At 36.4% G+C, this 16,356-nt stretch overlaps 1 protein-coding gene and 1 non-coding gene across 2 annotated transcripts in view; both read left to right on the top strand.

Annotated features, from left to right (window-relative positions):
* The window catches only part of LOC124633665 (lysine-specific histone demethylase 1A), a 243,195-nt gene that overhangs the window by 152,914 nt on the left and 73,925 nt on the right, over positions 1 to 16,356 (top strand). The gene's annotated exons all lie outside the window — the stretch shown is intronic.
* Trnak-cuu lies at positions 14,751 to 14,823 on the top strand. Its single transcript has one exon. It is a non-coding gene; the product is annotated as a tRNA-Lys (tRNA).

Raw genomic sequence — 16,356 nt, 5'->3', positions numbered from 1 at the left:
CTTTAATATCTATAGGAAGTGTGGGCATTCATACGAAAGGCTGACAACATAGGCCTGGTGTTGTCAGCCTTTCAAAAGAGGCGGTCTGCTTACAATTAAATAATCCAAAATTATATGAAAGAGGCTGTGGAACTATTCCATCAAAGACGAATATTAATTTGAAGCGGAGCATTATAAATGATAACATTATTTACATCATCCCATCATCGTGGCTCATTAACGTTTAATGTCCATACATAACCGGGTTCAGGCGTTTAAACACTGATTACAGGACGTATAAAATTCACTATAAATTCTTTATTTATGTGACAAAAAAGGAAACAGTGGGGACGCTCTTAGAATTAAATATATGCTCGCGATCATAAAATAAAGAATTTATAGGCGTCCTTTGGAATTACCGTGGCTCGCTTTTATGACTTCACGGGGCGTTTATTCAGCGTGGCGTTGCGTGGTCGGATCACAGGCATTCGTGATAGCGCTCCCGTTGTCATGCTACAGGAACAATTGCGTCTTCACATATTGCTTGTTTATATGTTCCATGTTACGCACTGACTTTTACGAATCTCAGATCAATGATATTGCTTTGAGCCAGAGGTATCCGTTTATTGGGATCCATAATGCCATCTTGCTGGACAGTATCGTGCATTATTGTTTGATTTGTTTATCAAACAAGAATAAATATTGAATTCGAGACTTTATGAACCTTTTGTAACATTTATTTCTCAAATAATACTTAGTTTCCTTACCTCTTCTTGCATTTTTGTTAAGATACCACGACATTATAAAGAAGCTGTGTGAGACGTATCACTGTGTATGCCTTATTATGCGTTAAAACACCATTTAAACTGGCAATGTACACAAAAAGTGCGTGACCATCAGTTTAACATGTTTGTACTGTCTATAAGTACGCGTGAAATTGTGATTATGAACACAAACGAGTCTTTCAATCCACTCGTGATGTAGGCACAGGTGAGGAATTCCATTTTGGTTTTTAGGCTTACGTCGCTATGTATTAGTTAAAGTAATGAAATATAATTAATTAAAAAGATTAAAATAGCCTACCAGTATTGGCCCCTTTTTAATACACAGTCAAAACCTTGCAGCATCAGGAGGGTATGGTTTCTAGTAAGTTTTTATGATAAGTAGTACATTAAATTGTTGTTGACAGGTTTGGAGCATCCGAAATAATGAAGACAAAAACATCAATTGAATGGTATCTACCGATTCATTGAGCACTATACTATCTGACTGGAACCAATTTTGCTAAAGGTTCGATTAGTGAAACCTTTTCGATATGTGCATCGCAGGCGCCGGTGACGTGAGTCTACATTGTGACCGATTCGATACGGTTTTTGTGCGCTGGCGCACAGACCGCTGCCGCGTCATTATGACTCTGCTTCGTGAGTTAGGTTAGGTCATGTTAGCAAACAGCCAGCGTAACCGTTATAGCCATAGTTTGTCAGTCATTGCCTGCCACTTTTTACAATGAAACATTACAAGTAGTGTGATAAATGAAATTAATCATATAGAACAATTCCAGATTGCGGAAAACCTAACAGAAAGTTGTTTTTCAATGTAATTTTGCGGCAAGCATTGCTGTTAAATGCCAATCTGTTTTACAACGTGATAAACTAGTTATGATAGACAAGGTGTAATGTCTATGGGGCATTAACCTATTACGAAGAAACCGTCCGTGTAATACTGACGCAATCATACTCAGTACACCGTTACAATGCAGCAGCATTCAGAACTAGCACCCAGGGCACGCCTCCAACCAAATGGGATTCATCGACATGACTTACATACTTACCCCCATACGTTGTGATGTCCGTCGAATGTGAGTCGCGGCCCTTATTATAATCACAGATCAGACGATTGTTGTCCACATAAAATGTATAATTTATAAAAGCAGAACGAAGAATAATCCAAGAGACGCATGTTTGATTTTTTATGCTACGAGTTAGCAACGTGTTACACTTTAGTTTTTACGGAATCAAATCGAATCGATTCAATGTAACGGGCGATAGATACTTTTTGTGCTACACAAACGTCGTTTGTAACATGACGAATGATAACGTCAGTCGGGTAATAAATTGTTATATTATTTTAATTAAATCGGTATAATAGACTGTTATGACATTCCGGAGCGATGCAATTACGAGGCAGTTGAATGTATTGAATCCTCATTTAATTTAAGACGACAATTCGAACATCACTTTGCGAATATCCGTAATAGGGTTCCATAATTAATTTTTAATAGTGGTCGTAAAAGTGGAGGAGGCGAGAAGGTTAATCTTGATTGTTAGTATAGCCATAGACGAATATCTCTCGTGTGACGGTGTGAGACATAGCTTGTTGTGATTTTATTGCCCTCATAAACCGGCCATTACTATTCACACTGATCTAATACGATTTTTATATCCAGTGTCTATTAATTGTGGTAGTTGTTCGACGAGGTAGTAAAATTGAAAGGTTTATATCTAATAAATTAGATATACCTAGTTTTGGATTTACAACGAGGAAAATTACCATATCTACGTATCTCGTTAACTTCCCAATTATGCGTGTCGTTGTTGGTATAAATCATAGTATCCTCCAAATATGAGTTAGCCTAAGAAAAATCTTCATGTTTACTTATTGTTTTAGATTTTACTTAAAATGATTATAAAGTTGAACGTTTGGAAAACTGAATCACCGCGCTATATTCCGTTGCACAAAAAAGCTTACCTGCCCACGCCGCCCATTCTTCAATATGAGAAATTCGAGTTGCAATTTAGCGTCTATTGTGTTGGAACAAAGCGTGCGATGCGTTAATAACAGGTGCATCGTTTTCAAAGTTTGGTGGACGGCCGCGGTACCCTAATGCTACGTGACCACTTTTATTTTATGCCATTCTCGCCATGATAGCGACCATTTTGTGTAATTTGCCGTTAAACTCGAAAACTATTTTTCAGTGTTTGGCCCTTTTTGTACCATTGTCCCGGGGATGTTAGATTAGTCGCCCGTCCGCCCACGTTTCATTAATGCGAATCTAATTTGTGTTGCGGCCCGGCTGTTGGCCGTTCGTGTTTTTAGCGTAGCTTTTGTTAGCGAACAGTTGAATTATCAGCGAATATTTTGGGCAGATGTCGGTTTAATTAGACAGTTACATTCTGTTTGATTAATCAGTTTTGTGAGCTTTGGAAGGATCTGAATGCAGCTTCCTCTATTCGTTTGAATTTATATCAGTAAAATAATTAAGCAGATACTTAATCCCATTTAGACCGTGGAGTGGTTTGGGGTTTAGACATTAAAACGGAGTGCAGTTGCAGACTTTTATTTAGCTCAAATATACCTGGTGAAATAAAGGGATCGATGTATATTAATTCTAGAATATAAGCTTATCAGCTTAAAATAATCTAGTACAAGTAAAAATAAAATGAATTGTAAAATTCTTACCTTGTTGAGTCCTAAATGGCAAATCAAATGATTTGTTTAAGGCTATATACCATGACCTTTGGTAATACTGTTGTCTAAGTAAACAATGTCTCACCGAAATAATTTACTGTCCAGAGAATTTCTTAGCAAGTATGACACAGACAAGGCGCCAAGCCCGCAATATCCGTTATTCCACTCAATAGAGATGTAGATAGCATATCTGACTCTCCGTTGAAGCGAAGAGTTTGTCCCAAAGATAAGGGAGATCACAAAAACATCACCCATTACAGATCGTGTGCTCAAAAGATAAAACCAAATATGTTTTTGTTCCATATTTTTAAATTCCAGATAGAAACTGTCGGAACTATTGCGTTTCTATGTCAAGTTTTTTGTCAATAATTTATGACCGATCTACTATTCTAACATTACTTAAGCGTTTGTTTGGCATATAATAAAATCATTATACTATTAAACCTGGTACAATTACAGGTGTAACAACTTAATAAATACAAAGCACTTAGCCGAATTCGAGGTCCGAATACTGTTATCATTTCCAAGAATTTATTGTTGTTGATATGACGTTTCACATGAGTTTTTTTTTATCTGTTTCATAGATCAGCGTTAGAAAAATTTAATTAACGCGGTATGTATCAATAAACCCTTGCTATAAAGTATATCACGAACATCAAGCTCGTTATGAGAGAACTTAGTAACATAATTGCGCGTTTATTACTGCAGTGCTATTAAAGTCATACGGTTATAATTAGCAGTTTAAGTGTTCGTGTGATGGTATATCAGTATTTTTTATAATGTAGCTGAGGCAGGTTTACGTTCCGGCAGCAGAGAGACACGTGTAACGCAAACAAAAGTAGTGCGATGCGAAACTAAGGGCAATAAAGAGAGGCAAGGGAGAGCCATCCCCAGGCACGTACGGCAATTCGTTCTAATAGTCGTAGCCGACAATGGTGCGCTATTCTGACATTGTTTTGTTAGGACGGGACGTTGGCCGATGCAAAACCCGCCACCGAATGTGAAGGCGCCTACCGTTTTTTATTCCCCTTAACGTGGGGGGCGCACTGAAGTGGTCCCAGTTCAGTAATTAATGACGGATTGACGTGGGCGGTTGTTTCGTGTCACACTGTTTTGGTAACAAATTGTAATGAATCGCCCAGCGGGACCCCACACTTGGAATGTCAACTGAATTACGTCATCATCGAAGATTTTAAACAATTTTGTTTAAAGAACTTTCGAAGTACTTACAGATCCTGTGATGGTAAATAAACGCCTGAAATAGAGTCGATACTTTTAGTGGCGTTATTACCTATGTTTCTGACAATGGTTATAAGACGTTTTCGTTTTTATGAAAAAAAAAACATACGTTTTCAGTCCCAATTCAGTCAGGACAGGTGAATATAACTAAAAAAGCTTTAATAAACCGCAGTGCCACTAGATAATCCTCTCAAATGATGAAACTAGTGTCAATCAGTGTAATTTTCGGCTATCATAGAAAACTACCACAAAAATAAATAATTTATACCAGCACGTATCAACAAAGACATAAAAATCTGAACAAGTTACTACACTGATTCAAATGATAAGCAGCTGCGGTATGAAGACATTTCCTGCCCAAATGCAGTATCTATTAAACTAAAAGTACCAACTAATACTGACCCGCCACGAAACAATTTGTTACTATCACTTTTTAATGGAGCCATTAAAATAGTTTTGCGGTTGAGACCGAGTCATAACATTTTGGCGCCTGTTACTGTCTCGGATAACAAATATCTTGCGGTTGATAGGATTGTGCGCTCCCTCTTGAACGTGATATTGAGAAATCGTGTTTCATTATTTTCCATCACTCAGTGTCCCTTTTATTGAATCACGAACTTAAAATTTTCATAAGTGACTAAACCGGCATTCCTAAATTCATCCCAATGGGGTACTTTCCCAATAACACGTCTTACGTCATCTTTCGTTCGAATCAGAACGAGATTGTTTGCCTACATTAAGGCGGCATCGGGAATTTGTTAAGTATCATTTTTCTATTGTCTTCATAAAAGCTTGTGTCCTTTCACTCTCTGCCGCTTTTTGTTTGCTTTTGGGGTTTGCGTCCATGAGGTTTTATGGATATGACTCAATTTGAAAAGGTTTTCAAAGAAAGCAGTAAATATGCATGTTTGTTATAAGAAGGCACCAATTAAAATCGGAGCAACCGAATATTTATTACAGTTATTCAATGTTTTTTTTTTCAGTTTGCGTTATTTACACTAGTGACATTGTTTATTTTGGTTATGTCTCCTATTTTCTTTCTGTTCTCTTTTGCCTCTCCTAACAGTCACGTGTAGACTTTTTTGTAGTAAATGGGTAAAATGTGTCATCTGCCTCAATTGTTTAACAGCTTATTGTTTGTTTATCCAAAAAAGTTTTGTTTCAAAACGATATTATATTGTTTGAGTAATTTTTGCAGTTTTACTCGAACTCAATAAATATGTCTTGTTCAAAATTATGTTTTGGAAAGTGACAGTTGACTGCACGTGCAATTTGTCTTTTGTTGTATGTTTCAGAAGTTGACATTGGTATTTGGAGCGAACTATTGTCTTTGTCATTTCTATATTGTAAATATCTTTTGTATTACTATGACTCACTATTGAACAACTTGTAATTTGCCTTCGACAAACTAATAATATAAATATCATTGATTTTAATTACTTGCTCCAATTTAGTTACAATTTACATTAACTACGGCATGTTTATTAAGGTCCACGCTAATTCTTCATTACAATTGCAATTTCTATGGCCCAATCCAGCCAATATTTATGGTTTAGTAGTGGAGAATGTAGCATGACTATAATTTAGATAGTATTTGACTTATTCATAAAACAATTATTGTGTGGGTGGTGGTCCAAAAATACATATTTTATTAAAAGCACGTTTTGTCTTCATTTCGCTTTTTACTAGCACAATAAGGAAGATTATGCTTTATTGTTTAGTAAAATGAAAAGTAAAAAAGAAAGCGAAACCACTGCTTAGCTCATTTATGCGGTTTGGACTTACCAATCTGGGATGGGTGCTATTCAGAATTTTCATTTATTTTATTACTTTATGCGCCTGTGTCCATTGTCTAGTTGCTTTTTAAAATATTTTTTGGACATTCGTAAACCCTTTTCGTTTTGGGTGTTCGCTCGTTTATTGTTTCTTTATTGCAGACCCTTGCCGACAAACAGTTTGCATAACATTTACCTAATACAATTTAACGCTGGTTACCGAAGTTTGTTTTATTTTGTTTTGTAAATAAATATCTATGACCACTTCGTTCAGCTTCGTGGAAGTTTAGGTATGTTGAGTTTTATTTGTGTAAAGAGAAATCAACGGTCATCACGCTATATGAGATTCTTACAATTTTCATATTTAACTTGAGAGCAAAAAATATTATTGTTTTTTTTCCCATATCGTCGGGGCAATTAGGTTGCGTAGCCCTTGGCCAAGTTTGCTTGTAATAACAGGTCCCAGAAACAATTAGTCGGGTCGCTTTGTAAAATAAAGAATTTTATCGCCTAGATTTATTATATTTGTAGAAAATTTTATCGCTGCCTCGATAGCTCGCATCGGACCAATCTACAGAATATTGGTTTACGGATCAGGTAGAGCCGAACATTTATCAGCCGTTTTAGTTTTTTGTTGTTACTTTTGTTATTATTCGTATCCCTCCGATGTATTAATCTCGCGTGGGTCCGTCTAAACCGGTCATTACCGAAAACTTGGGGGCGTATTGCGTCCGGGTGCCTAGTTATTACCGGGGTTTCTAATAAAATAACCCTGTATCGTTTATGTAATTAGATACATCGCTAAATATTTTATAATGAGGGATTGGAAATGAGTTGGGTTGGCACCGTTTATGTGAATGTTTGTGAAAGAAGCCGCGTGCAACGGGTTCAAAAATATAATGACACCAGTCTAAATGTCTCAACATTAAGTGGGTGGAACAGTTGTTATTCATTTTGTCAGTCACCTGTCCTTAGATGTCATACCTGCTATTTTCAGGTTAGCAGCAGAAAACACTTGTCATATTTTATTTCCACTAATTTGGGATACAGAGTAATATTTATAGCGATTTGATGGCTTTATAAAATTCGTCACAAAAATTATATTAGAAGGAAATTGCTGTGGGTTTCTGAATACTAAAAAAGGAGGCATTTTCCTAAAGTAATTTGAATTCCTGTTAGGTCAAATATTTTCACAGCAAAATCGTTGTTGTGACCGCGCATTATGGTCCCGACATATTGTCATAACATCCCATTTCATTTCAGTTTGGAGAGTTGTCGCGAACATCGTCGGTGTGTGAAGTTTCCTTTAGAAACGGAAATGAGGAGGAATTTCCCAAACAGACTTCTCAAGCAGAATAAGAATATTTTGTGAGGTCTCACAATAGACATGGCCAGCCGCCACGCCTCCGGAAAGAATCAATTATATGAACCCCTATTGGAAGACATGTTGCCGAATGGGCGAATTGTTTGTTTAATAACATTTCGGCGCTGCTGTGAATGTCACGGTAAAATATTTGTCGCCTTTGTCCAGCTAAGCTTTGTACGTAAATTAAGCGATAGACAGTTTTTTTAAACATTGCATTCCGCCGTGTCATGTCTCTATTCAAAGCGGATGCGCTCCTAGTTTTTGTTTGGGAATACTTCCTGTGTCTGCTTTTTTAATAGTTTTTTGGTTATCTTTCTAAAAAGTGCCATTAATTTTACTTATGAGTAACAAAATACGTGACGATTGTGAATTTTGAAAGATATATGGAGAAGAATGCGTTATTTCTTAGTTTCGTAAAGAAATGTTTGTTATTAGCATTTTTGTTGAACTGGGATGTTTTAATAAAAAAGTATCTACCAAATATATTATTTTATTAAAGTTCCGGAAAGTCATAATAACACCCGCACAATGATCTATTAGAATTAGTAATTTAAAAGGCTACGACGAAATAAATAAATGTAAACCTTTTTTTAAAATGCCATACGTGACAGTTTTATATAATCCCGTCGCACGGTAGCACCTTTAAACGTGATCACTTCAGTTTAATGCAACCTTTATAGGACTTAATGTCATTTGAATATTTCAAAACACTTATTTTTAATTTACTTTCAGAACACGTTGCATAGATTGCAAGAAAAGTAATTGAAAACACCTTTTTAAACTACTAAATGAATCACTCCTATTTCAGTTGATTGATTTACAATTTGAATAGTTGCTTCAGAATTTTTACATTCTACTTCATCTACATCTGTTACGAGATAGGTACCAAATAAAAAAAAAACAATCCAAAATACAATTGCAATGGATTTCACACATGCATCAACGCATTAATTTTAGTTTATGTATGCAACGGCAGGTACAAGTCGTTTCGCTAACTTACATTCTAACTAATTTACCTGTTTATTGTCTCCATTGGTGGTCGAGTGATCACTAATACATAAAAGGCACTTCAAGTTATTACAAAGTCTCGAATTCCTATGACATTCTGTATGGAAGACTTAATTTTAATGCTTAAATAATTTTTAAATTGGTTGATTGTTAATCAAAACACCTAAACAATTTTGGTAAAAGGTTGTATCAGGAACGTATGTCGGAAAAGATGTAAATGTTTGTATACATAATATTTTATATGGCATACCGCCCACGTGCTGATTTTCTGGGAAAGCGAGCAGTTTTGCCGAAAACAGCCGTTGCGGTCGGGACCACACAAATGTTTGCCGGGTGTTCTTTATCTTGCAATTGTTTTAAACATGTTGCATAAGTGTTATAAAACTTGTACTGTGTTTGTTATCTTTATGCAACAATGAAGTGCGTAGCTCAGGGTACATTTTGATGAAATATTTTGCATTCACCTATTAATGATAAAAGATGTATGATTTGCTTTGCTCGACCATTATTTGTCGTCCTTTATTCCTGCAGTTTTCTGGTTTTCACGTCTTTTCGGACGTGGTCGTATTTTATGTGTTTTGTTAGTTATAACTTTTATGGCAATCTGGTTTGTTTATAGGCGAATAGACACTGGTTAAAGGCTTCCATAGCGCATTCAAACTGCCATTAAACCGAAAATAAATTTAAAAATATTACTCGTTTAATATAAAATTTATTACTCACGCCAGTAGCCAATTTGCAACTTTTATGGGGTGGTATAACAGGCCTTACACCAAATAAATTTAGGAGGTAATAACGTGAAACCACTCGATAATCATAACCTCTTCTAACGACGCACTAACTTTGAACGACTTGCCAGAATCGATATAATAACCGATGAAAGTCAATGAAGTAATATGCAACTAATTACTATGCCTGCGGTGTATCAACGCTCCTTCTAGTTACACCGATGAATGAGCCTACAATAAAACCCTATTTTATTGCTGTTTCCTCTCTCGCTTCGTTGGCATTCATCCCAAGAACTACCAAATCATTAAAGCTTGTGTTTGTTGATTTTTTCCTACCTCTTTGTTTGCTTTATGATAATAGGTGTTCGTTTCGTCGCGCTTGGAGCGCGGGAGCGATGCGGTGTGAAACTTAACGCCTTCATTCACGTTCCTTTTTATAGAGGCACTTGATTTAGCGAGCCAATGTCGTTTTTAATAGACTCCGTTGAATTTCGCTTTTTACAGCGACGTAACTCCGCCTGCACATCAAATTTCGTGCTCGTGTGTCATGTTAATGCGTACAAGATATTTTCTGTTTTCAAGTGTCAAGTACTTATTTGGAATATTTTTAAATTCCTCGGTTTGCTTTACAATTAACCTTCAATGCCTTTGTTCGTAAAGAGGGTCCTATAAACTTGACGAATTAGTTGGAAGTGAAAGTGTTAATGTCGGTAACTACCCACTTCGGGTCAGTAATCAAAGTGTTGTGGTTTATTTTAAGTTCAATCTACGTTTACAAGTATCACTCGACGCCTGCTCATTTTACACCAACTATTACGAGCGTTCTTTGAAACCGAACTAACTGCACTCATTAAAAGTTATACGCGACCGCGAGAACCCTCGAAACTCAGCTGAGGACTGTGGAATTTATCAGCTAACTCAAAAGTGCTTGAAGGGAAGTCTGTTCGGGCCATTATTCGCCATTGTCCCTTACAATAAGATTAAACTAGCGCCCGCCAACTATATAGATAACGCTCTGACCAATTCGCGGACGAACTGCTCACGTAATAGTTTTGTTGTTATCGGCCGTAACCACTCTTCAGTTGCTTCTGGGACGATATTAAAAAGATTTTGGCAACGAGCCACTCTGATATTGATCTTTATGCTTGGCCAGACGGCTATAGGAGTTCTGTAAGTGCCATGCTGGTTGCTTTAATGACTTCCCATGTTTGTAAGTTTTGGTTAATATTTTATGTATTTGGCTGTATCTGGTGACATTTACTACTACTCTGTTTGTCGTGTGAATAAGTCTTATGCTTTATGATCGTTATATTATAATATTAAGTAATTTAGTACTGTCTGGTTGTTGTCAAGCTGCAGTAGGTACCACTCGTGCGGGAAAATCTTTCCGGCTGTTAAAAAAATATTTATCTATCCATTAAAAGGAATGACGGTGGTCCTAAATATGATATTATCTAACTTTAGCTAATACCCCACAGCTGCGAGCTTATCGCTTGTGCGAATTGGAATATATTGTTAAAAACGTGTGTAATTAAGTTGGTATGTGTGAAGGGTAACACCTGCGTCTGCTATCAGAGATCGCCCGTTACGGTTTATGGGGTTCCTACCAAAAACAATGGAAATGGCAAAAAGTCGAAATGCGGGCCAGGTACCAGGGGTGCAGAGAAGGGTAGGCGTGCGGGTCGCGACGGGGCACCACAATTTATGATTGCGCCGTGTCAGAGTGCTAATGAACGCACTCTGTTGCTCTTTATTGAGATAACGCTCGCAATCGATGGCCGCGCTGGTATCGAGTCATTACTTATTGCGTCGCCCGATCTCGCGTGTCCCTTTATATATATTTTTTGCTCACTACATTCGTGCAAAGAAACTATTATTAACCATCTCCATAGGTATGAGATAAGCTAATCCATAAACTCGAACCTATGTCGTGTAATGAGCATATTCTGGAACTTGCATATCTGCATTAATAACGACAAAATAAGTAGATACATACATATTATAAATATAAAGAAGCTCATTTCATTATGCTCATTGGGTGTTATTAACTTTGTCATCTCGCCTTTGAATATTAATGACTTTAGGAGATTGAGATTGCTTTACGTATTTTATTGTCTTTATGGAATAGATTAGAAATAATTTCTTGAAAAAAATGTCAGCTATTTTAATAATGCTGGCAATTTGAGACTATGAATAAGTAATTAAGTTTTTTCTTCATACGCATAATACTAATCACGTTTTAGTTACAGTGATAGGCATGATAAGTATTATTATCAAAAAATGAACGTAAATATGACAAGGAATGTTGTATATGAATTTTCGTATTAAGATCTCGTGCCCCTGTGCACTCCGCATCCCGACAACTGGTAGTATCGACGATCGAATCGCGCGATACGCGGTGTGAGAATGATATCATCATTCGAGGCTGCGTGTGCGCGGCCACTGGCCACTGGGTACTAGTTGTCGGCATTGTGAACTTACTTTATAGTACGCGACGCCACGTGAGAACTTACGAGACAGGCTCATTGTCGTCAGATACGCGCACCCACACTACCTTATAACTTACTACTACCACTAATGCGAACATTTAAATTTGTATGTGCAAATGTACGAGTTCTCCCAATACACCTAGGGCGAACGTTAGCAGAAAGTTATGTAGCACACGAAATACATAAATATGTTTTTATTGAGTTTTCTGCTACTGTTACCATTAAATAAAAATCTGACATATTTATATGGTGCATAAACATATTCCCTGATAAGTTAAAGATAGTTTCTGAGAATATCAAATAAGTCGATGCACTAGTTTTTGCATTCAACTTCAATTTCCATAACGAAGCAAGAATTGTTTTTTTTTTCAAAATAGAACTTGTTAGAATCCTTCATTTTACAAGTTTTTGATTCTGGACATGAAGGGTAAAATTCTAATCCAATCTTTTTTTTTCGACTTCCTTACTTTAGTTTCAATGAAAAGATAACTCACATCAGTTATCTGTAAGTCTTCCCAGTAATTTTATGACAGGGTCGCTTACTAGTAGCTTCCATACAGCCCGCGCCGCTTGCGCACCGCACTCCCCCGCTATCACCGATCCTTTCGATCGATAGCCATTGTTCACAGTCATCGGCCCGCCATTTAACTGTTGTTAAACTTAACGTACAAAGTGATGAATAGCGCGCCGATCCCGGGATATGTTTATCTGCGGACTGTCTTATAAGATATGTCATTTACAACTGGTTATCTTATTTGATATCTTTTTGTTGCATGTCGAGTTATTAGTAGTAAGGTCGGTTTCATCACTTTCTGATTAGCTCGTGATAAGTGGAATATTTGTTGTATGCTGCTTCGATCGTTTTATGTTTCTTGTTTTAGCCTTATCGGATTGTTTGGATGTGGAACTTTGTTAAATGTCTTGAACCTATTTGAGAAAGAAATAATATTTGAGAATAAAAATTAACTCCATTTTATTGTTTCAGGTAAATTAAAATTCCGGTCTAGAGCTACACTCGGGGAAAATAATTGATAAATAAAACAGCATGCAAAGGTAACAAGTTCATACCTACTAAATTGATACCAATTTAAAAACTAAATTGCTTTCTTTACACTCTTATTGGCAACAAGAATTCTATAAGGAAGAAACTTATAAGATCGAGTTATCTGTCGTCTACAATAATATTCAAATAAGATATCTCCATAATAACTCCCCGTAACGAAAGGGCCCACAATGCATCTCACAGAGTGGTGTAACGGACTCACATAGTATAAGGACTGTCATCCAGGCATCGGACAGCGCTGCATCTCGGTCTTATAAATGCAAATATGCACGAGTTATTAGTTAGATATATGACCAGCTACCATATCTGGTTTAACTTATTTCATTTATTTATATTGGACCATTTAATTTGTTAGTACCCGCTACGTTTCTCCTGACAAGTCTTAAGGCAATCTAGGCCAGGCTTAACTCAACCTAATTTATAGCCTTGAGATATAGCCATGAGTCGACGACGGTTTTTTTATGAGCATTCTCCACAGTATTCTGATTAGTCATTTATGCACCACGTTGTCAGTCCTCCACTCCTATTAAAGTAACGATGGGAAGAGTTGACTTATACATTGTAGCCTTACGATCAGCTTTTACAATCTTTCCATTCAATGGGATATCACGTTACAAATAATAGCTGCGCTCGACTGCCGTAACTCAGATTGGTGCTAGGTGTTCCATATTAGAAAATGAGTAAGATACGGTGCGTATATTTTATGTTGCAGTATTCTATGGATGGTAGTCCTTAGATGCGCGCGCATTACGGTCTCATAAATCGGGCAGGAGACAGCACTAAATGAGACGTCTCGGTCTATGTAGTGATGCCGACAAACAACTCGGACCAAGGTTTAGTGGCTTGTCTCCGTGCAAGTTTTTAAGTCGTCCTGCCTTAGACTTGTGTCACTTTAACGATATATTGTTATGATAATTTCGAAATTCTAGTTTTTAGTGCCAATATACCGGTTTTATGATATTGCGGAATTTTTGCCTGCAAAATTGAATATTTGTTCTTTAATTCCTTAAAACAGATTTGACCGCTAATCAGACTTCCTTAAACCACATAAACAATATCAAACGATAGGCAGGCAAATAACTGTTTTCTTCCCTTATGTTTTCAGGGTAAGTTAGTATTTTTATTATCCGAAATACTTTTTTTCTTCTTAATTCTGCATTATGATTAGATGTACGAGTAAATTATACTCGTTGTCTTCACAATACAATTTACCTATCAAAAGATAGAAGTTTACAAAATCACAATTTTCCGAATTCCATTGAAGTGTAGCCGCGGGCGGTCGCCAAGTTCTTACATAAAATAACAGTCTCTATAGGACGCCGATACGAACTAACGAGTAAATTACACGGCTCGGAAGTGTTTGCGGACCGCCCATCGCCCCGTCTGGCCCGATTTGAAATTCTGCACTGAGAAAATAGAGTAACTATTTTCGTAGTCGAACACACAAACGTTGTACCTCGTAGCTTGTAGTAAAGTTAAATTTATCGCAAGCTATTCCAACAAACTTGTTTTGTGTCAATAAGTTCCTGCTAATGATAATAACTCGAATGTTATCTATTTATAGAGTCCAGATCTACGTCATTCCACGAGTTGTGTGTGCGATAACCATTCATCTATTTCGGTCAGCGCTCACAAGCCCGGCTAGCTCAGTCGGTAGAGCATGAGACTCTTAATCTCAGGGTCGTGGGTTCGAGCCCCACGTTGGGCGCAACTTTTTGAACTGGGAGTTTATAAGGAATTTTGTTTTTCTTAAGTGTTTTATGTCTCTTTTTCTAATACACTTTGATTTTAAATAAAATTACTAAATCATGTTATGCAATCAGTTGGCCATGGTACCGTTAAAGGGTCAACGGATGGACTGACAACGCTTTATAAATGTTTCCCACGTTTCGTAGTCACATGTACACACTCGATGTTGATTGTGGTGACGTTTAATATCGTTGGATTTATTTTGACTGGTAACTGTTCGCCACTTATTAGCTGTCAACGTATAAATCTATAATACATTTATTTATTGTCTACATACTTGTAACTGTTGTAAGTGTATTTATAAACGAGCTTGAAGATTTCTCTTACGGATTTTTAAATTGACTTTACTTACGAAACATTTCACACTCTTAATCGATGAAACGTGCGTTGTTAGTTAATAAGAAAAATTAGACATGTACCTATCGTTCTCACGGGGGTTAACTAATAGGTATATATATGTACTTAACATTTTATATATCCATTGTGTCATGTCATCAGTTACACACAGTCAGCCTCAGACCCTTGACTTCAAATAGTACACAATTTATTTGATCGTGAAAGGTTAGCCTACTTATTCCTCGGTACTACATTCCTACTTTTCCGCCTTTTGTATAGGTTTCGACATTATTTACTCTTGCGTTCTTTCAATGTATTCTCGAAGTTTGCCTTTCTCATTACAAAGACGACATTTAGAGAATTCCATGCAAACGTTACGAAAAACACTTTATTTCCTAACATCCGTGGCTACTACAAATATAAATGAGTCGAGAATAACTGTAACAGCAATACTAAGGAGATTATTAAGAAAGATTAAAAAAGTATACGAGTCTTACATTTTGGCCTTAATAGTTTTTACTGAGAAATACTTACCTTAATTAAGTAGTAGTTAACGTATGCGCACAGTTTAACTGACATTTCTTGAGCATGTAGCTTTTATATGCACAAATGTTTGGAACATTTTTAATTACCGTTTATTCTCAACCCAATAAATTTAATTCCTAAATCACGCAATAAAGTAGATCGCTTTGCATTAAATTTGCATATAAAATGTTCTCATTATCTGTACTGATGTTTCTTAATGCCTTTGAAACCTAAACAATTTATTTCAAGTAAGTATACCTATTTAAAAAATAAGGTATATCAAAAACCATTATCACCCTACCATATCCTTTATTACCATTAATTGTAGTTGTTGATCAGATAGCTTATTTCAGTGGTGAACATCTGATGCGTAAGTACAATAATATGACTTTGGTTATCTTGGTATCCTTACAAGGAAACCAGTCATGTCATGATATTTTCACACCTCGGCGTAGCTCATGCTTTGTTTTATTATAAACTTTAAGTTAAGGAACTCTTATTTTTAATAAAATGTATTTTTAGTACATTTTTATCAAAGAATGCAATCTTGAACAATTCTTTTTAAGCATAGTTCGCGTTGATTCAAGGACTTGGGACTATTTGTATGCAAAATCGTATCCTCGATCCAATC

This window comes from Helicoverpa zea, chromosome 10 (assembly GCF_022581195.2).
Source record: "Helicoverpa zea isolate HzStark_Cry1AcR chromosome 10, ilHelZeax1.1, whole genome shotgun sequence".
Classification (NCBI taxonomy): Eukaryota; Metazoa; Arthropoda; class Insecta; order Lepidoptera; family Noctuidae; genus Helicoverpa; species Helicoverpa zea.
The sequence above is the reverse complement of the archived record's forward strand: the minus strand, read 5'-3'. Positions and strand labels throughout refer to the sequence as shown.